Source organism: Myotis davidii, unplaced genomic scaffold (assembly GCF_000327345.1).
Source record: "Myotis davidii unplaced genomic scaffold, ASM32734v1 scaffold194, whole genome shotgun sequence".
Lineage (NCBI taxonomy): Eukaryota > Metazoa > Chordata > Mammalia > Chiroptera > Vespertilionidae > Myotis > Myotis davidii.
This window is the reverse complement of record NW_006286673.1, coordinates 1048856-1069966: the sequence shown is the minus strand read 5'-3', so window position 1 is coordinate 1069966 and position 21111 is coordinate 1048856. Positions and strand designations below refer to the sequence as shown.

Here is a 21111-nt window from a genome sequence, read left to right as displayed (position 1 = left end):
CCCACTAGTCCAGTTTCAGCTACACTTCCTAGATTTCCCCTCCCTGTCTGTTTCTGATTAACAGGCACCTGGGAGACTCCTGTGTGGGATCCAGAGGGAGGGAAGCAGTAGCCAGTTTAGAACTCCCACACATCGATCCCGATTTAAAGGCTCAACTTCATGGCATGGGGCAACCCCACCTTCCCCCGTTTCTCCTCTGTTCCTCTCACTCCTAGATCAGGTGTGTGTTCAGCTTCAGGTGGAAGACTCCAGCTTTCTCAGAACACAGCTTTCACAACAGGCATAAGGACAGGCATGGGTTTCAGTCCTCCTTGTGGCTCCACCTCATCCTTGTGGTTTCCAATACGATCTTCTCCACTTCCCCACTTATCTCTGTCTTTTCCACTTTTCCTCCATCTTCCCCGTTGACCTTCTTCTCTTCCACTTTCCCTTCATCTTTGCTTCCTAATGCCTGAGCTGTGTCCTTCAAGCCTCATTATCAGACGTGAACATGACACCCTTACAGAGACTGCTTAACCAGCTCCCACAAGGTGAAAGGTGGAAACCTTATAACAACTAAATTTACTGATTTATTTACATAAATCAGTAAATAGTTCTGTACATATTTGCTTACATTTTATATCCTCATGGCCCTGCTTCTCTGATTGAACCCCAACTGAATCCCCTCCTATAAGGCCTCAGACCTCTCCTTCCTCACCCCACTGTTTTCATGTAATTTAATCAAATACAGCGGGGAAATGTGGCCAACAGGTCAATGGCCTCCAATAATTCCTCTACCTCTTTGTGCAGCATGTTTTTCTCAGTAGTCAAGGCTAGAAAAGTGAAGACTGCACTTCAAAAGCTCCACCCAGAGATGTACACTCGGCCTTGTTTCCCACAGATGTGCCCACAGGATATTCTGCAGGTGGGCAAGAAGCTGTGTTGTTCTGCAGCAAAGCCTGTGAAACAGGCGCCATGTTCAGGCTGAGGGTGTCGAGTGGCAGGCCAGGATGTCTGAGCGCTAGTGTGGATTTCAACATAGATCCTGGAGCCCTGGGTTGGGGTCCCTCTACTCTTTGGTTATGGCTGACATGGCAGCTCTCCTGGCAGGCAGGTTCTGCGGGTGATACTCTAGTGATCATTCCTAGAAGCTCAGCCTAAAGTAGTGATGGCGAACCTTTTGAGCTCGGCGTGTCAGCATTTTGAAAAACCCTAACTTAACTCTGGTGCTGTGTCACATATAGAAATTTTTTGATATTTGAAACCATAGTAAAACAAAGACTTATATTTTTGATATTTATTTTATATATTTAAATGCCATTTAACAAAGAAAAATCAACCAAAAAAATGAGTTCGCATGTCACCTCTGGCACGCGTATCATAGGCTCACCATCACTGGCCTAAAGCCTCCTCCTCCATCCTGCCAACTCTCCAGCAGGTCTTCTAATTCCTCACTGCTTCACTCCCTCTGCATACACCAAACAGGGTATCATCTGCCACTTAGCCCTAACTAAAAGGGGTCAGCCTGAATTAAAAAGGAAAGTATTCAACCTACACATTGCTATTACTAGTTCTCAGAATGGGCTCTAATACATGATTTTTAGCTTTTCTTTCCTCATATGTAAAGTGAGAATAATAACATCTACCCTGGAAATGTGTTAGGAGGGTTTAATGAGGTAGCTTATTTTCAAAACAAAATGCAGTCCTTAGAAAATAGTACATGGACTAATGAGAGTCTATCTACTATCGAGTTCCCCTTTCCCCTCAGAGAAAACACTTTCTTTTTTTTTTTCGTTTTTTTTTTTAAATATATTTTATTGATTTTTTACAGAGAGGAGGGGAGAGGGATAGAGAGTTAGAAACATCAATGAGAGAGAAACATCGATCAGCTGCCTCCTGCACATCCGATCAGTTGCCTCCTGCACATCCCCAATTGGGGATGTGCCCACAACCAAGGTACGTGCCCTTGACCGGAATCAAACCTAGGACCCTTCAGTCTGCAGGCCGACACTCTATCCACTGAGCCAAAGAATTAGGGCAAGAGAAAACACTTTCTTTCCTCTTTTCCAGTTTTCTTTTTTTTTTTTTCATCTTTTTATTTTGAAATTTTCAAACCTATGGAAAAACTGAAGGAATAACAATGAAAACCCATTCATTAGGTTCGGCAATAGCTAACATTTCCCACATGTGATTTATCTCTCTTTATATGGATAAAATACTTATTTTTCTCCTGCTGAGATATTCATTCCACCATGTAATAGCATTCTCTCACCTCACCAGAGGTATTTCCACAATTTAACAGCGACACAGTGACAGTACCTAGTATATGGTTCATGTTCCAATTTCCCAATTATTCCAGTCTTGGCCTTGAAGGCTGTTTTCCCCTCCACCCAGCATCCACTCAGTCCACTGCGTCTCTTTAGTCTCCTTTAATGTAGACTAGACCCTGACTTTTTTTTTCCTCCCTGAACAAGCCAGTTGTTTTGTAGGATGTCTCATGGAATGAACTTTTCTATTTTCTCATAACCAGATTCAGGTTAAATGTTTTGGGGAAGAACAGTCTATAGTGTTTTCTCCTCAGTTTCTCTACTCGGAGGAGGATGCCAGTTTGTCACACTCTTGGTAACATCAGAAATAGTGATGGGGCAGCTGTCCATTCCTGCATCCTAAGGGACTTTTTGCTCTATCATTTGCAAGTCAGGAGAGTGGTGACAGTTTCAGACCATGTTAATATTTTGTTTCACCCATGGTTTTAGCATCCATGATAATCATTGCCTGAATCATTATTACATCAGTAGCTATAAAATATTTTGCCAAGGATCTTGATTCTACTTTAACTCAAACATCATTCCTCATTTGTACCCTGGCCTCTCTCTCTCTGACATCCTTAATCTCTCCCTTTCTTCTGACAAGTTCATTTTTGATGTTCTTGAATTCCCCAGGTCCATTTCCATACACAGCTAATGCCTGATGCATTCCTTCTTTTTCACCATAGGATTTCTTGTAAGAGTCACCTCTGTGTGGTACCTCCCTCTCCTCCCCTGCAGGTAGCACGTCCATCCTCCAGCAGCCTGTCTGTTGCCCCCTCCACCCTCATGAAGTGCTCTGTGCTCTTGGAGCAAAGGAAATAAATAACCTTTTTCCTCTTCTTGGTTTAAACTTTTTGTAATGAAAATACATTATTTTTATTGGTAAAAATATGTATATATAAAATATTATGTATATAAATTTCATTAAATATATAACATGTAAATATCAAATAACCCATTCTTTCCTAACAGGTCTTTTTAACTTGTTTTCTCTTCAAACTGCTTCCTTTTTTGAAACTTCTTTAGCAATTTTGGTCAACATTTTGGTGTGAGCGTCTCTCCATTTTCACAAATTACAAAGCTGCTGGACAAAGTTTTCCTCTACCTTTTTAAAATTGGGATTGTGTCCTTCTCATATCCCTTTACCTTTACATTTTGATAGTTGATGCTGATCTCCTTGTTCATTTGGGAACACGCATTTCTTCACCTGGCATCCGCCTTCAAATGCCTGGGTCTAGTCTCAGGGCACAGTGACCAATAGGACAAACTATTCCACCCACTGTGACTTTGTTTTAGTTTTTATTGTTTTGTTTTTTTTGTTTGTGTGTATGTATGTGTGTGTGTGTTTAACCTGGCTCTGTGTAAATGGGTGTATTCTTTCAAGCCTACAAAGTTTTTGTCCCTCTCTGTCATCCTGCACCTGGAAGTCTGCAGATCCAAGTTGCCTGCCTGGCCCTGTGTGCTGGGCAGGGCAGAGTAGCTTCCAGGTAGACATTAGTACAGCCAGTGTGAAAGTACTTTGCCAAAAACATGAGTCTACACAAGAGAGGCCTAACATGCTGGGGAGAAAAGCTTCCTAAAGGAAGTGGCAATTAGCTGAGGCCTGAGGTGTAAAGAAGGGAAAATGACCTTCATCAGGGAGCTGTGGTCCATGCCAGCTGGGACACTGGAGAAGGTGAGCGAGTCAGCATGCTAGAAACTTAGGGTTTGAGGAAGCCAGTGGTGGGAGATTCAGTTAGAGAGTGATGGAAAGCCTGTGATGGCTTTTACCAGGAAGACACATCATCAGATGATGTAGAGAAATAATTTTGGGAGAATGGCTACAGGGAGGATAAGACTGGAGGCAGAGAGAAAACATATGCATCTGTTATAGAAGTCCAGGGGGAAAGAATGAGGCTTTGAACCAGATGGTACTGAGCATAGAGAGGTCGAGTTGGGTCCATGATGAATAGTAACCATTTGGGAACAGTAACACCTGGATGGTGAGTCCACTGAGACTTCAGACTTCAGTCTGCAGACAGGTGTCAAGTCTATTCAACTGATCCCAGCCTCTCTTGAGAGAGTCAAGCCTAAATTTCCAGAATCATCCTAAACACAACCTACCTGAAATTAAACTACTACAGCCCATGCAGCCCTGGTCCACTGTTCAGCATCCCAATTTGTGCCAATGTGACCAATATTATTTTGGTTCTCCAGGCTCGGTGACAAGATTATGGCAGGGTTAGTTAGACAAAAACAACAGAGGATTTTCCAGAACCAGGACAGTTGCACTGGCTGATAGCACCTAGTTTTAGGCAGTTTGAGTGGTCATGACCTTGTCAAGGTGAGTGACTACAATGGCTCCCACCTCCTTCTTTCATTCTTCCTCCCTTCCAACTTTACCATTCCCTCCTGGACTGGGCTTGGGTATCTCATCTCTTAACAGTTCAAAATCTCTCCTTTTCACCTCTCAGTTCGTGGTTCATATATCATAGATTAAGTGCCTGGCTCTCTGCAGTAAGACCAGCACAGCCCCAAGTTGTCCAATCCATCTGTTGTACAAGTGCCCATTTGGAGGCCACTTTGATGTTGACAAAATAATCCCCATTGGCGGGCCCAGCTAGATTCTGGTAGTGTCACTCAGAACTGCAAAGAGATGCCTGGCCTCACAGAACATAAATCCACGTGCTGTATGATTTCACGTCGCATGTACTTCCTTTACATCCTATCAGCATTTCCATCACCATCTTGTTAATGTAACATTACAGCAGAACCTCCCAGAACACCCAATGACCTACAATAGGTCCCAGATATCTCACTCTGCTAGTCAAGTCCTCAAGCTCTCCCCTACTCCCCCCGCCATGATATGAAGGCATGTGTGGGCCTATCAGAACACGTTGGCTTTTCCTAAGTGTCCTAAGTGAAATCCTTATGTCTATACTTTTGCTGAGGTCCTATACTCTCTACCTGGGACAGACTCTTGAGTCCAATCCTATTCTCGCCTCACAGGTCCATCAAATCCTTTCTTCCTGGTCTTCTGCCTCACCTGAGTAACTCCTCATCTGCCCCACCAAGTGGACTTGTCCCCAACCGAGCTTCTCCTGACCCCGTGTCTGTCCGGTTCTTATTTATTAATGTGCCCTCCTGGTGCCCTTCCAGGAAGGAGCAGGTCTGCAGGTAGCTCTTGCTGGCCATTCTGTCCCAAAGCAGGACATGTGGCAGTTTGATTCCTTGTCCCACTCATCCCTTCACAGGTGTTGAGACTTAACACTCACCCTGCACTCAGAATGCGGCTCAGTGTTGGCTTCCATGGAACCCAGCCCAGGGCAGTCAGGAATAGTTCATGCCCAGGGCAGGCACACAGAGCTGAACAGCTCCTCACCTGACATGTCACTCACTATATGTGCTCAATAAAAGTTCTTCAACTAAAGTTCAAAATAGACACACCTTCTACTAAAATCTATTCTGTAGTGAGTGTATTAGTGTTATGGACTACATGTTTGTATTCCCCCAAATCCCCATGTTCATGACACCTCACTCCCAATATGATGATGTAACGAGGTGGGCCTTTGGGAGATGATGAGGACATGAGGGTGGAGTCCTCATAACAAGATTAGAGCCGTTATAAAAGAGACCCCAGAGAGCTCCCTTATCCACCCCCCACCCAGTGAGGACACAGGGAAAAGACACTGTCTGTGAACCAGGAAGCAGGCAGTCAATACTTGATCTTGGACTCCCAGTCTCCAGACAGTGAGAAATAAATGGCTGTTGTTTATAAGCCACCCAGTTTGTGGTGTTCTGTTATAGCTGCCCAAATGGACCAGGACAATAAGTAAATCTGAGTAATAATTTATGATTGGCTATTCAATGCCCTGCCTTACAGAGTCAGCTCTATTTCAGGGGTAACAAGTGTGGAAGCATCATAAAATATCCTCAATTGCCCACCATATGTGCATACTATAGGAATAAATATGGAATGACCTGTTTTTCACACCCAAAGTGAAATCTAAATTTTGTTATAAAGCCCTATGCTCTTGCTACAGCCACCCTTCTAGAATTGTTATCTGAGGTTAACTGGAAATGTGAGCACTTCAGGACTAAATTCTGGAAGCCATGGGGGTTTATATACAGGTAGAGTTCAGAAACCGCTTACTGGTTTCCATGAATGCATTACAGCGCTCAGGTTTTGAACACAGCTTTCAATTTGTTTGCCAAGAATTCTGAGTTAGCTCCCAAGTCTGTATCACTGTCATAATCAATGGCAACTTTGCTGTTGCATGATCCAGCCTATGTTAACATTTGAAAGTCATGATAATGCCAAGTACTTGGCTGTCTGGCAACCTAGGTGCTTTTTTACACGACAATATCCTGAACAAGAATTCTAATCGTCTGAATATAGTTCTCTATGAATGTCCCTGGAGACTGTGCACTGAAAGCTGCCACTCACTCCTGATGATCCCTGTCCCACACCGTCAAAATCACATCAAAATCACTTTGGATGCGGAAAGAGACTGTTTCAAAGGCACATTTCCATTCCCTGTCTTTATTTTAAAAGAAAAAACATATATAGCAGCATCCCCAAACATTTTTATGATAAACACAATGAATCTGGTCTGGTTATGTCACAAGCAGGCACCAGCAACTCCACATGGAAATCTCAATGAAGGGCCCGGGGGTGGAGGAGGAGAGGCCGGATGCCACAGGCCTCCACGTACTATTGTCATCCTGATTTATCTCCTCTAAACTTTAAATCAGGATGATCATTCTCAGGAGAAAAATAGCAAGATGGTTTCCACTTGTAACCTTTCCATAAGAAGGATCTTAACGTGCAGAAAGTTTTAGGAAAACTGTAATTAAGGAGGCCTGGCCTCACAGAGGAGGAAACATAAAGAGCACCCTGTCAGTGTTAAAATGTCAAGCACGTTGGTTCTGCAGTAAAATGGGCTTTTGTCTCAGAAAGGCTGGGTGTATAATTAAGAGACTGGGTACCAGCTGAGGCCACTGCCTTTCGCAAGCTCACATCCCCACTGTTATTACCTCAAACATCTAAACAAAGTGAAGAGGGCTAATCACATTAGGAATAATAACAGTGATGGAGTTGAGGGGAGACCAGGAAGAAACAGACCAAGATAAATCGTGCCTTCCTCCCCTCCTCACAGTGTCCCTCCTTTTCCTTCTTGTGGGCCTCAGGTTATAACTTAAGACTCAATACTTATCTGCTGAGAGACCATGATCTGAGCATCGTGCTTGGTATTCTACCTGCAACAGCTATTCTGCAGGTAGTGGTGTCAAGCACGGAAGCATCTCAATCTTTTCCACGTCTTTCTTTTGCAAAAGGAGCAAGAAAAAACAAAAGGAGAAGTGTACCTTACAGCATGAGGCACCTTCACAGGGACTGACTAAGCAGCCAGTGGTCACGCAGCGGGAGGGGCTGCAGACTTCCTCCAGGCTGGCAGGGCCAGGGCAGTCACACACAAAGACTTATCGATCCCTGCTGGCCTAGCTCATGAGCAAAGGGGTAATGGTCTGCATATTAACACCCAGCCCAAGACACTGCCGCAGACAGAGTGGACAGCAGCATCTGAGTCCAAGAATGCAGAGAGCAAGTGTTAGTTTCCAGTTTAGATGAGGAAAGCTACATGGAATGCAAAACAGTGCAGTCACTGATGAAGACAGTTTGGTAGTTTAATACTTAGACATACTATTACCAGCAACTGCATTCCTTTATATGTATCCAAAGGAGTTGAAAATTTATGTCCACACAAAAACCTGCACACTATGTTTATAGCAGCTTTATTCATAATTGCCAAATATTGGAAGCAACCAAGATGTCCTTCAGTAAGTGAATGAATAAACTGCAGTCCACCCAGACAATGGAATATAATTCAGTGCCAAAAAAGAAATGAGCTTTCAAGCCTTGAAAAGACATGGATGAAATGTATATGCATATTACTAAGTAAAAAAAAAAAAGCCAACCTGAAAAGGCTACATACTGTATGATTCCAATTATAAGACATTCTGGAAAAGGATAAGTAGGAGATAGTGAAAAGGTCCGTGATTGGTGGGGGGTGGACCGAGGCAGGAAGGAATAGGCAGAGCACAGAGGTATTTTAGGAAAGTGAAATTACATGGCACTATAATGATGGATACAAGTCACTATCCATTTGTTTAGACATAGAATGTACAACACTCAGAGTGAACCCTAATGTAAACTATGAATTTGGAGTGATTCTGATGTCTCCATGTAGGTTCATCAATTGTAACAAAGGTACCACCTGATGGGTGATGATAATAATAGGGGAGGTTGTACATGTGTGGAAGCAGAGGATACATGGGAAATCGCTGTACTTTCTCCTCAATTTTGCTATGAATCTAAAATGGCTCTAAAAATAAAGTCTTTAAGAAAAAAAAAAAGCTACCTTGGAACCAATCATACTGAGCAAAGATTGGGGGCAAAGTTTTCACACTTAATTCTACCAATTTACAAGAAACTAAAATACAAGACAATTATAACCAAAATCTGTAAACAGGCTTAACAAGAATGTTCCAATATATTAGCGATTTTTAAAACTTTTTTGCATTCCTTTTTAGAAACACATCTTGCTGTATTAAAATTATATCTTAATTTCAAAGAAAACATCTTGTGCATCCTTCCTCTTTATAAAGATATTTATTTACTCATAGCTCATTCACACAGTATGTTTTCCTGGAAAATATGGTTTGTATGCAGTCATTTCCAGCATTAGTTGTAACTAGTAATGTTGATTCCACAATTATATGTTTCAACAGGTCTTTGACAACTTAAAATAATTCACTAGGTCTGTACCAAATGTTTACCTTACAGACCCCAATTGCTCTCCCAAAGACATTAATTGATATTTCTTTGGGATCTGTTCCTATGTATTCAGGAACAATGGCTTTCCCTGCCGAAACCTGAGATATTCTTGGCATGAGGTCATCTGACAATAGAAGGCTGACATGATTGTAATGAGTTTTTCTTTGGACAACTGTTGGATTGCCATTTTGTATTTGTTTGTCACTGAAGATACAAGCAAATTCCTTGAGGAAAGTTTATGTAAATTCAAGCCTTCTAGGTTACAATAAAGAATGCTGTAACATCACTCCTAGTAATCAATAATAAGGGATGACATCTAAGCAGGGTTAGGGTGATGACATGGAACACCCTCATTTATTGCATTTTCCACTTATATGTGGTATGCAGTGCTTAGTTGCAGACTGAAATTGTTCGTCTATGCTGGACCAGCTCTTAGTGGTGGCGCACTACTGTGTGTGTGTCTTTGGTTGTATGCTGGGGTGAGTGGTGAATAAAGGAAAAATATAACTAAGCAAAAATCTAGAAAGAAAAAAAAATAGAAACTGGAGATGGTATCTTCAGAGGAAGAAGTCACTCATACCTGCCTAGTGCCAATTCAAGTACTTATTTACGTATGGTTTAAGGCTCCAGAATGTAGCAAACCATAATCTTAGGGATTGAGCCCAAAGCTGCATTGTTCACTAGAAGCATAACAAACTTTTCATGCATCATCCAGGTTTAAATTTCTGTGTTAATCTCCACCATGAATGATCTGAAGGCAAAGCTTGGGTTCAGGTGACATTTCCTGATTTCACTGTGTTCAACCTCCAACCACCTAACTCTAGGAAGTAGTTTACAAACTGTTTTCCAGGGCTCTCTGATGTCCCAAGGTGGTTCCTGGGATATTATTTGGAAGAAGGGGACAGGTGGGGTTAAAGGAAGAGTTGGTGGGGCCCTGGGAACCCCACTTCAATCAGCATTAACTCTTCCTCTGTATAATTTATATAATTCTGGGTAAGATTTCTTTCTAAGAAAGAGAGTTTTATAGCTTTGAAAAACATCTGAAAACTGTTCTAATTTTAGCAAGTGTTTTCTTTAGATATACTGGGTTCCAATTCAGATTATTTTTGGGAAATATTTTGATGATCTGATAAATTGTATTTGGCTTCTTCGATTAAATCGATCATGCTGCTAGAGGTTAATAAAAGTGGCCAGCCTGACTTTATTTAAATAAAATTGTTACTATTTTCAGACATATATAGTAAATGGAACTAGTCTAAGCAAGAGATGGTGGTGATCATAAGGAACTTGCTCATCCTGAAAACACTAACCCACAAAAGAGAAATTAGCAAAGATACGAACACATACAGCTTTTTTTAAAACTGCATTTAAATATTAAATTAAACTGAAGTTTAAAATAAAAGCAGGTGATATAAAATGTATCCAATACATATAATGGGTATTATATTCACTCTGCTCCATATTATCTTAGAAGCTATTAGGAATGGTAGAAGAAACAAATTAAGTACAGAAGCAGGGGTGAGAGGGAGAGTTAAGATAAAAAAGAGAGAAGAGACAGAAAGTCTATGGAAGATCAGAAAAGAATGGTATTCTCACTACTCTGATGTCTCCTTGGGCAATAGCATGAGAGTAACTTATCATCAATACTGTGGACTTCTAACAGAGCCATTAATCACCATCGAACAAGCTCGCCAAGTCCTACCCTATAAACTTTGAAAGGTTCTGCTCTGAGTGGTGTGCCTGATGTAGCCCCACCGGTAGGAAAATTATATTCTCAGAAGCTGCTTGGATGAAGAATTCTGTCACCTCATACATCAGGTAAGAATGGACTAAAGATGAATTTTCATACCTTGGGATAAGGAAATTCCTTATTCACATTTTAAGAAAAGAAAGAGCTTATCCCTATATAACTTTTCAATTATTTCTAAATGGGTCTTCTATAGCATTGTGTGACAGAAAACAGTTTATTCTCTACATAGTCAAATATTTTACTAGCTTAATTTTTTAAAGTTATTTAGCACATCCTTTCATTGTAGGTTATAGACGAGTAAAATCAATTTAGCCTCAATCTCTGTTACTTCAAATTTTGAATTAATGAACTGAGCATTTTTCAACTTTTAAAATATGGGAAAGACCCATTATGGCTCAGATTTGCAAATCTGCCTACAGTTTTTGTATGCTCAGAACTCACTGTACTGTCCTCCTGTGGACTTTTCCTTTAGTAAACAGAGGTTGGTATATGGGTAAGTTTCATTTTCCTTTTTGTATTCATAGCTACTCTACCTGCAAATAAAATCAAGAATGATACACATAGGTTGAAAGTTAACTTTTCCATAATGCCTTGCATGGATAAGACCATTGGACATAATCATGTCCTCCAAAGCAAAGGGGAAAGAAAACTGAAAAACACAAGGCCCAATAAAGAAGAGAAACATTAAAAACTAAATAAGCAAAAAATATATAATTAAATATTATCAATTTTATGATAAAGATGGGACTGTGATTTCAAGTATTTAAAATGTTTTTAAGATGTGGTTAAAGATAGAGATTGCCAAATGCCAGAAATGATCAAATTTATAAAATTCATCCTTTTAAAGCCTCTAAGTTAGGATGAAAAATATTACACAGGGACATAGATGACAGAAACCCCTCATGCCCCTTCCATTTTCACCATTTTTTTATTCACTAGAGGCCCAGTGCACGAATTTGTGCACCAGTGGGGTCCCTCAGCCTGGCCTGCATCCCTTGTGGGGTCCCAGATTGCAAGAGGGTGCAGACCAGGCTGAGGGACCCCACCAGTGCTGGCGAGGGATGTGGGAGGTTAGCCATCCGAGGAGGGACTACGGGAGGACTCCAAGGTGTGTCCGGCCTGTCTTGCTCAGTTCCGAACAGCTGAACCCCAGCAGCAAGCTAACCTACTGGCCGGAGCGTCTGCCCTCTGGTGGTCAGTGCACATCATAGCGACTGGTCAACCAGTCGACTGTCTAACCCCTGGTGGTCAGTGCATGTCATAGTGAGCGGTTGAGCGGCCTTAGCTTATCATTAGCACATTACACGTTGATTGGCTGAACGGATGACCGGACACTTAGCATATTACGCTTTTATTATATAGGATAAGTTGTGTACAATTCTTTCCAAAGGAATATACGAGGTTAGTTCTTTGTCAAGGTAGTAGTTTTCATAACTAAAAGTTTATTGGGATTAGTGGAGTTCAAATTCTGAGGGAGTTACCACCATGATGAGTGTCACGTATGCCTCTCTGTTGTATACTAGTCAAGGTTAACTATCCAGATATGAGGTCAGACTTGCAATAGCTGTGTTTGGTGGACATTTGTTGCTTTTGCCTTTTTTGCATTCATCTGCCCTTCTCTAGCACTTAGAACTGCTCCTTCTTAACTTTCACTCCACGTGCTTTGGAAGGAATTCATTCCAACTCATTTCCAGGAATAGGCATTTGACTCAGCCCTCATTCTCTTGAGCAAATGACCCAATCCACTGCAATTCAACTAAATCCCAGGACCTTTACTGTAACTCTTGGGGGTGGGCTCTCTCCTGAGGCTGCCAAAGGTCTGTCTGAACCACCATCATTTTACTACTTGAAGGTAGCCTGCCTGAGGCATGGTACATCTGAATGACTTGTTCACAGTCATGTGGAGGAACTGAGCCAGGCTTTGAGAGGGAGCAGCCTGGCTCTGGAGACTATGTGAGCTCATCTCTGATCATACACTCTCTCTTCACCTCTTCACCCCTCTTCATGATACATTACATCAGGGGCTACAATAACAGATCCTGGCTCTCCTCATTTGTCACTTAGTCTATTTGTCAGACTCCAATGGGAGTTAATTTCCTACAAGATCTCATTGTGTTGAAATCCATCCACTGGTGGCCCCATTTCCCCTACAGTGTAGGATCTACTATAGGACAAAGTTCCAGTCCTTTACAATGTACAGAAAGCCTCCTCTGTGACCTGTCCCTGCTTCCCTCCCTGGCCACATGCCCACTGAGTCTCCTAAATTGGTATCATTCTGTGAATGTGACCCTCGGCGCTCCCTCAGTCTACAATAACCTGCTCTTCCTTCCTTTTTAGGTAAGGTGCTGCGCCTTCCCTGACAAATTTCATCAGGACTCAGGGTGCAGCAATGACACTGTCTTTACTGTTCCCACACACACCCTGCCTCACCTCTCTCCATACGGTGTCCACTGCACCATGTCATTCTTATTTGTTTACATGTTACCCATCCACTTTCCCCTGGTACACAGAGTTTTCCTAGAGAGAAAAGGCTGTGTGTAGGTTATTTTTCAATGCCTAGTTTCTAAATTCAACCTGGAATATACTTGACAACCAATATTTGCTGAATGGATAGTCACTTAAAGTATTATGGTCTAGGTCAAATGCTTCTGTTTGTAGCTAACTAAAGCAAAGCCCACTGGATTTCAATTTTGTTGACATCTTCCTACTAGCCAGAAGTGAGAATAGGACCCCAAATGGAACATAGATCACTCCTTCTTGACATGCAGTTAACATGTCACTAAATGTAAATAGAACTCTACTGAAGAATTTGCACATCTAAAGAAATGAAAATAGTTGCTCAGTTGTTCTAAAAATATTCTGTTTCCTTTATTATTGTTGCCTTTGGGATATATTTGTTCTGTTACTTATCTCATAATTAATTCAATTTCTGGAAAAATACAAATATACTGCAGCTTTATAACATAGTTTCATAACAGAAATAATAATATTGAGTCAGAGGGTCACATTTATCTATAGAAAATGAAAGTCTGTACCTATGGCATATAACTGATGAATCTCCCTGGTGCAGTGATTTTTTTTTTTTTTTTTTGCTAATGATAGTCATTTATAGCTAGGCAGTTCTTCAGAGTTTTCAAAGTATTTGCACATATTGTTTTATTTTATTCTCATAGAAATTACATGAGGTTACTGAGCAGGAGGGGGGTTTTTTCCACTTTACCTCTAGAGAAGTTAGGATTTAAAGGGATTATAGGTGATGGAGTAAGGATAATATCGAATTTTCCGGCCGCAGTGCATTTTCGTTTCCTCTATCTAATGCTGCTTTTAATCATATGCAAGAATTGCAAAACAGATGATAAAATTACCCTTGCTTTAGAAATATTTTAAGCTCTTAAAGATAACATGTATATACAAAAAATATGCATGTTTAGAGTGATCAAAAAATAGATACCACATAATGGATGTGAAACAAAGTCACTCCCTTATTCAGAAAATAGACCCCTAAAATTAGTTTTATTTAAATAAAATCACTGTCATTTAAAGAGGAATAAAAAGTTGGTCAACAATACATTCATTCATTCATTCATCAAAAATTGTCAAGCAATGAACAAGGGCACCTCACAGGTGGTTTAAATGTGTCAGTATCTGCCTATTACCAAAGTACAGCAATATAATGTGAGCAGTCTATAAGGGAAAATAAAGAAAAAGAGGCCATATAATTTGCAAACAAGGACAGGCTTGTTTCCCTCACCTGATTTAAATGAGTTCTAAGGAAAGTTAATACCTTTTAGGCAGAAGATAAAGCAGGATGTAGAATAAGGTGAATTGCTGGGTGCCAACTTCCTTCTTTGCCTATTTGTATCATCTTTTGCCTAAATATCTCTCCCACTGGACCCTGAACTATTGGGACAGCACAGCAAATGTACCTATATACAGAAAGGCACATAATGTGAGTTAGCTAAATGACATACCTTATGATTTCAATGAATTATATCATAGAAATCTTAAGCTGATATGTCAGAAGAAAAAGAAAATAACACTTGTGGAGTGCAAACTGCACATTAAGGGCTACCCCAAATGCTTTATATGTGCTGCTTCATTGTTTGTTGTTGTTTGCTTGTTTGTTTGTTTGTTTTTTATTAAACAGCTCCATGAGGCTAGGGTGAATGGTCAGGTATGAATACAGCTGAGATCACCTGCCCTGTTATCCTATCCTACCACGAAGAGCTATAGAGTAACTCACTCAGAGTATAGAGCACACTGTGACAGAGTCACTATCAGAACTCAAACTCCTAATTCCAGCTCCCATGATAGAGCACACATGCTTCCATGTGGTTCTTCTAGAGAGACCACAAAGACAAGTGCTCATGCTCACAAAAGATTGTGGGGGCTGTAGTGTTGCCCTGTGCAGATAGGTGCTATATATGGTTTCACTAGAGCAGAAAAAAAGTGGTGGCAAGACAATAGTCAACTTGGTATTTCACCATCTGGTGACCAAAGATGAAAATGTTCAGGGTTTAATAGCAATACTCTCCTTTTCTTCCAAACTCAGGTATTTTGACTACAATTATAAAATAAACAGGCGATTTTGCAGGATGGTTTTCTAGACAATTGGAACAGCAGCCCCAAAGCTCTCCACTATTAAATCCCAAATTAATCGATGAAACACTTGGACATTTTACTGCTCTGGACAGACCCAGCCAAATGGATAGGTGAAGTCAACTCACTCTAGCTAATGCCCACTCCTCTTTTTCTCAAAGTTAGAATTTTGGTCTGAGTAGCCTGTGTATTCAGGACATTGGGGTAATGTTCTACATAATTAATAAAGCTTATTTTCAGTTTAGAAGACAGCAAATAAATGAGGGGCATAGAAATAAAAGGTGGCCAACTCTTAGTCATGCAGCCTACCAATGGAGGAAGATTGAAGCTGCTTTGAATGTCTCAGTGAGGCCAGAATATTCTGTACAGAGATCTCAGTGCTTTCTTAAAACTGAAGATAAATATCCACAAGGGGCAAGGGTGATGAGAAATGCCACAGCAACCTTTGTCTTCAAGAGAGTTGCAAAACAAGCAGGAGACCAATAATTCTCTCAAATGGTGCAGAAAAGGGCTTGTCTCACTTTAAAAGCAGCTTCCTGAGCAACAAAAATTTTAGCTTCAAGGAGACCCTGGTCGTCAGAATACTTTCTGATTTCCACAGGTGATGGAACCTATAGACTATGATGAAGACAGGCTTAAGTAGATACATCTCTCAAGAGGTCATTATTATCTCAAACCACTAAATTTACTTTTTATAATGTCCATCCTAAAATAATTGAGTACATGTAGCTTACCTTCTGCAATGGCAAATTTGAGTGACCAGAAATCTAATTGTCTTGGTGACCTCTAGCGCATATTTAAGAAATTCATCACATTTCTCAGATTCTTATTGTATTATTAAAGTCATAATGACTAAAGAAATGTTTCTGTGACTTTAATTAGATGGATAAGGAATCAAGTCTTTTCCTTTAATAATATGTTCCAAAATACCATGCTTATTGAAATATAAAATGCATTAACTATGAATAATGGTGGCTTTACACATTCTCTCATTTAATCAAATGGTATTTAACATTCCATGTGGGTCCCCTATAGAGTTGTAATGATTCTGATGATTTCCAGTTGATAGGGACTTGTGGGGACAAATTCAGAGGCCTAAAATCCTCTAACGTTGTTGCTTACAAGATTTGCCTCCAGCTCACTGGGAATTTATACCTCACTTCTAGGAATCACTGCACTTTCCTTCTACACAACCGGTGACTATACCTGCTTCGTGCTTGGGGCTATGGTGCAGTACACCTATATGGTATCTCCTCTTCCATACACGGTGTCTTGCTGTCCTGCCTGCTTTATCCATCCTGCCTGACAAATGCAGTCCCTCAGAAGACAGCTGAGAATGGCCATTCATCCCCTGGCCCACTTACTTCAATGATTCCGGAGTGCTCACTGGCAAGATGACTCTTACTTCTATAAAATAGGCACACTCTATCTAGATGCAGTTAGGTTGGCAGATTGGTTCCTGATGGTGGACATGCTGGCTTTGGGTCAAATACCATCACCCAAACTCATTTAATATTGTACCCCGTGGTCACCGAAGCCTCATACATCAGAAACATCAATCAGGAAATATCAGGTTGATAGATTTCTTAGAGCAATGACATCCTTACCTATCTATATACAGAGCACAGAAATGAAAAGGGGGCAGCTTCCAGGATAACAGGCCAACTTGACCCATTGGTTGGCTTTGTTTTTTAAAGAGGATAGATTAGGTATTATTGCATTCTGAATTCATTCTTAGTTCATTCTTCCTTCCCCTTTTGCTTTCCTTTTCACAAATGGACACATGGAAAAGATTGGCCTGGAGTCTGAGAAGTTTCTTAAAAACTTGAGCTAGCCTGAAATACTATACAGCCAGGCTATGCATACCAGCTAATCTCCAGTACTTACTGCTGAGTTTGCTTTAAAACTTCCTCTAAGAATATGGTAGCACTTCTGGACTTTAGACTAATATGGTAGCACTTCTGGACTTTAGACTAATGATTCCCAAATTTAATTGCTATTCAAAATTCCTGGAGAACTTTAAAAAATATATAAATTAGTGAGTGTTGATGCCAGACATTCCAACTCATTAGAAAACCTTGTGTTTATTATTGCTGAAGTTAATGAAAAGAATATTTACAACAGTATAGAAAGTGTTTTAAAAACCAACAACAGCAGTTATGATCCTTTGGCTTGAAGTGGGTTTTGCCAGAACTTGGCTAACTGTCCACAAACACAACCAAAGCCATGGCCCATCAGAGAGCAATGGGGCAGAGGACCCCTCCTTCTTCCCGTCTATGCCTCTTTCGTTGCATTCATCAAGGAGCCCAAGAAGACCATACAGCATCATCAATGGAGGTAAGCAAGCACAGGCAAACTCATTCCCCATAAACCATTCTCTCCTCATAAAATGATGTCAATTTAATCATATTTCCACCAAGAACCAAAATAATATATTATCCATCTGCACGGACCTTCATGTAAAGTAGCAGGGAAAAAGGCATAGGGGAGAGAAGAGAGGATAAACATACAACACAGATGTTGTAGCCCCTCTTTTATGAGGCCTAAATTCAACATCCTAGCTTCTTCGTTCCCTCACCAAAACAGGCACTTCAGCCAGTATGTTGGCTCACAAAACTTATTTGCTTGTTTGTTTGGTTGGTTTTGCCTAAATCCTACAAATGGAGGATGCAAATACTCAGTGGTCCTGCATTTGTTGAGCACTATTGTTTCCCAGTAACCATTATGAAGGTACACAGAAATAGTAGGTGGCAACTCAGTGAATTCCTAGCCCTCACTGTGAAATCAACCCTATTTTCTCTCAATGATTGAGATTAAACACATTGAGTCACACAGTGACCTCCTGGGTCCCTCAGTCCATGAAATGAGAAGTCCACAAAGGCTAGGGGCATCCTTAGCTTCTGTAAACCAACAAAACCAGGTGGTGCTCCCAGAAGTATTTCTCCCTTGGGCACTAGGTCTCCAGATCCTGCAATCCCAAGACCCAGAGATGAGAAGCAAACTTCTGTAAGCAGGTTATTAAGTGTGATAGTAAAACAGAATTCCTGAACCTACCCCTTGGCTCCTGCACCCACAGGGTTTAGCTATTGAAGGAAAGAAAACTATACATTGACTACTGGTTTAGGGCATGTACAATGACTTGTAGGACAGTGGCTTAACCTTGCAGAGTACTGTCTCCTAATTGGTGGCATGATTGAGCCTTCATCATATTTACTATACTTAGCAAAGTATAATGCCAGCTGCTTCTGAGTAATAGGGAGACCAATAAATTCATTTCCAAAGCCTATTTATTAAGAAGTGAGTTCCTTAGTCTGAGGCAATGGTCTCTGTGAAAATCTGTTAATGAGTTAGGCCTTTTGTAAGTCCACATAATAAAGATATCGGCACAAGTTTTATGGGTAGGGTTGGCAGACAAGGATTTGGACTATCTGTGAGTACAAACCACTGCCCCTCCATGATGAAACAGTTTTCATATAACTAATATCAAACATGTGGCCAAGTCTCCCCTCTGAGAAATGGTGCCATTATAAGGATTCAACATTGGCCTCTTGTGTTGGCAGGTCGGGCACTCAGAAGTGGTGAAGCCAGATTAGCCCTGGTGCAAAGGAGCCCTTGTTGTTAGTCTCACACATGATCCCATTGCTGCTGGCAGGGCCACTTTTGCAAGGTGCCCTGGGCAAGCATGGAGTATTTACAGGGAGGGACCAATAATTCTGTACACCATTTTGTCTTTTTGCTCATTAATTATTAAATGCTTCCCCTGAAGTGAACGTTCTCTGGTTGGCATTTATACGACATATAATACCTTCATTCTCCATAGTTATTATGAAAAGTCCATTCCCAGGTCTCCTGGTCATCAATCTTCCAAGCAGCCACTGCTCAAGAATCAGATCTGAACATCAGGCCCTCTCCCCTTCCATGAACCAGACACAGACTTCTGGAATTTGCATGCATGAACTTCCTGGACCACTCTGAGGGGGATGGGGTATAGCAGCCAGAAACTCTTGGCTGGTATAGATATACTGTGACAGTTTACCTGTGAACCAGGCCCATACATCCTCTTCCTCCTCTGTTAACTCATTATAGGGAACTCCCTATGGGGATTTTTAATCTATGCTGAGAGAGAGGGAGCAAATTTAAGGAGCAGGTTCTGTGGGGATCTGAGGAAAGCCACAGGAGAGGTCCCTAAGGGAGTGGATCCTTGAAAATTTACTTGTGCCTGGTGTACTTGCTCAGGCCAGCCTTATACATACAATTTTCATGTTATAATGACATGTTGCTGTGCATATTCAAAATCAAATTTTATGCTCCAATGCTTCCTGTAAACTCAAATTTCAACAGATTGTGTCTCATAATTGCTGGTATCCCATGGCCAGAAGTTCGGTCTCTACCAGGATCTAGAAACAAACCAAGGGCAGCTTTTCAAATGCAGAATATTGTCCTCAGGAACAGGCATGATCTTCTCAAGACCCGTTGGCCTGTGTGTGCTTCTCCTATCTGAGCTGGTGAGAGCCTCTGAAAAGCCTGTCCCTTTGCCTCAGGCACTTCTGAGTACCACTGAGTCTACTGCAGAGTAAGGTCCTCATTGGCAGACAGTCTCTACTACAGCTTGGGTCTGTGCAGAGCCTTCTCTTGCTCCAGATTATTTTCAAAGCTGGGGAATTGAGGGCTAATTGGGGTTAGGATAACAAAACCAACTATATATATATGGCACCCAAATCCACAGAGAATACTAAGAACTATGCCCCTCAACTGGCCTCTTACTTTAAAGAAGACAAACCCACATTCAAGATGGGTGGATGCCGAGGAACTTCCCCAACCTGGTAGATACCTGAACGTCCACAGTGATTATCCCCATGCTGACATCGGGTTGCTTGCAAATGCCATCTCCCAAGTCCATTCACCATGAAGTTACTGGTATAATAGATCAGTGTTATGTTCTATGTGTAGTCAAATCTTCTCCAGGCTCAAGTAAAAAAGCAGTAGGTTGGGCACAGTCCTGTGGTATAGCAATAAAGATTTACAGCTCCCCTGGCAGATGAAGGTAAGCTTTGTGGGATTATCTTTGCTGATGAGCATTGCAAAGAAAGTGTTTACTTAACCAATGGGTACAGAGTGTTTATCAGAGGCTAGAAGCTATGTTAATTTATTCTAAGGAAGATACCACATCTGGTACAGCATCTGTGATTATCATCACTGCTGATTACCTTTTGATAATCCAAGTCATTCTGCAAGATCCATCTGGCTTTTTTATCAGGCAAACAGATGAGTTAGACAGAGGAGTGATAGAAATCCCACCTCTGCATTTTGCCAAATCTCTGTTATTCCCCTATATAATTTTATTTACTACTAGGGGCCTGGTGCACGAAATTCGTGCACTTGGTGTGTGTGTGGGGGGAGTGTCCCTCAGCCCAGCCTGCCCCCTCTCACATACTGGGAGCCCTCAGGTGTTGACCCCCATCACCCTCCAATCACCTGATCGGCCCCTTGCCCAGGCCTGACGCCTCCGCCAGAGGTGTCAGGCTTGGACAGGGGACCCCCATCTCCCCCTGATCACTGGCTCTGACCCCCGCCCAGGCCTGAGACCTCTGGCCCAGGAATCATGCCTGGGCAGGGGACCCCCATCTCCCTCTGATCGCTTGCTCCACCCCCTGCCCAAG

The 21111-nt window shown here is 41.4% G+C and overlaps 1 pseudogene; it reads right to left on the bottom strand.

Annotated features, from left to right (window-relative positions):
• Positions 1–301: 301 nt before the first annotated feature.
• LOC102759443 overlaps positions 302–21111 on the bottom strand; it is a 59364-nt pseudogene continuing 38554 nt past the window's right edge.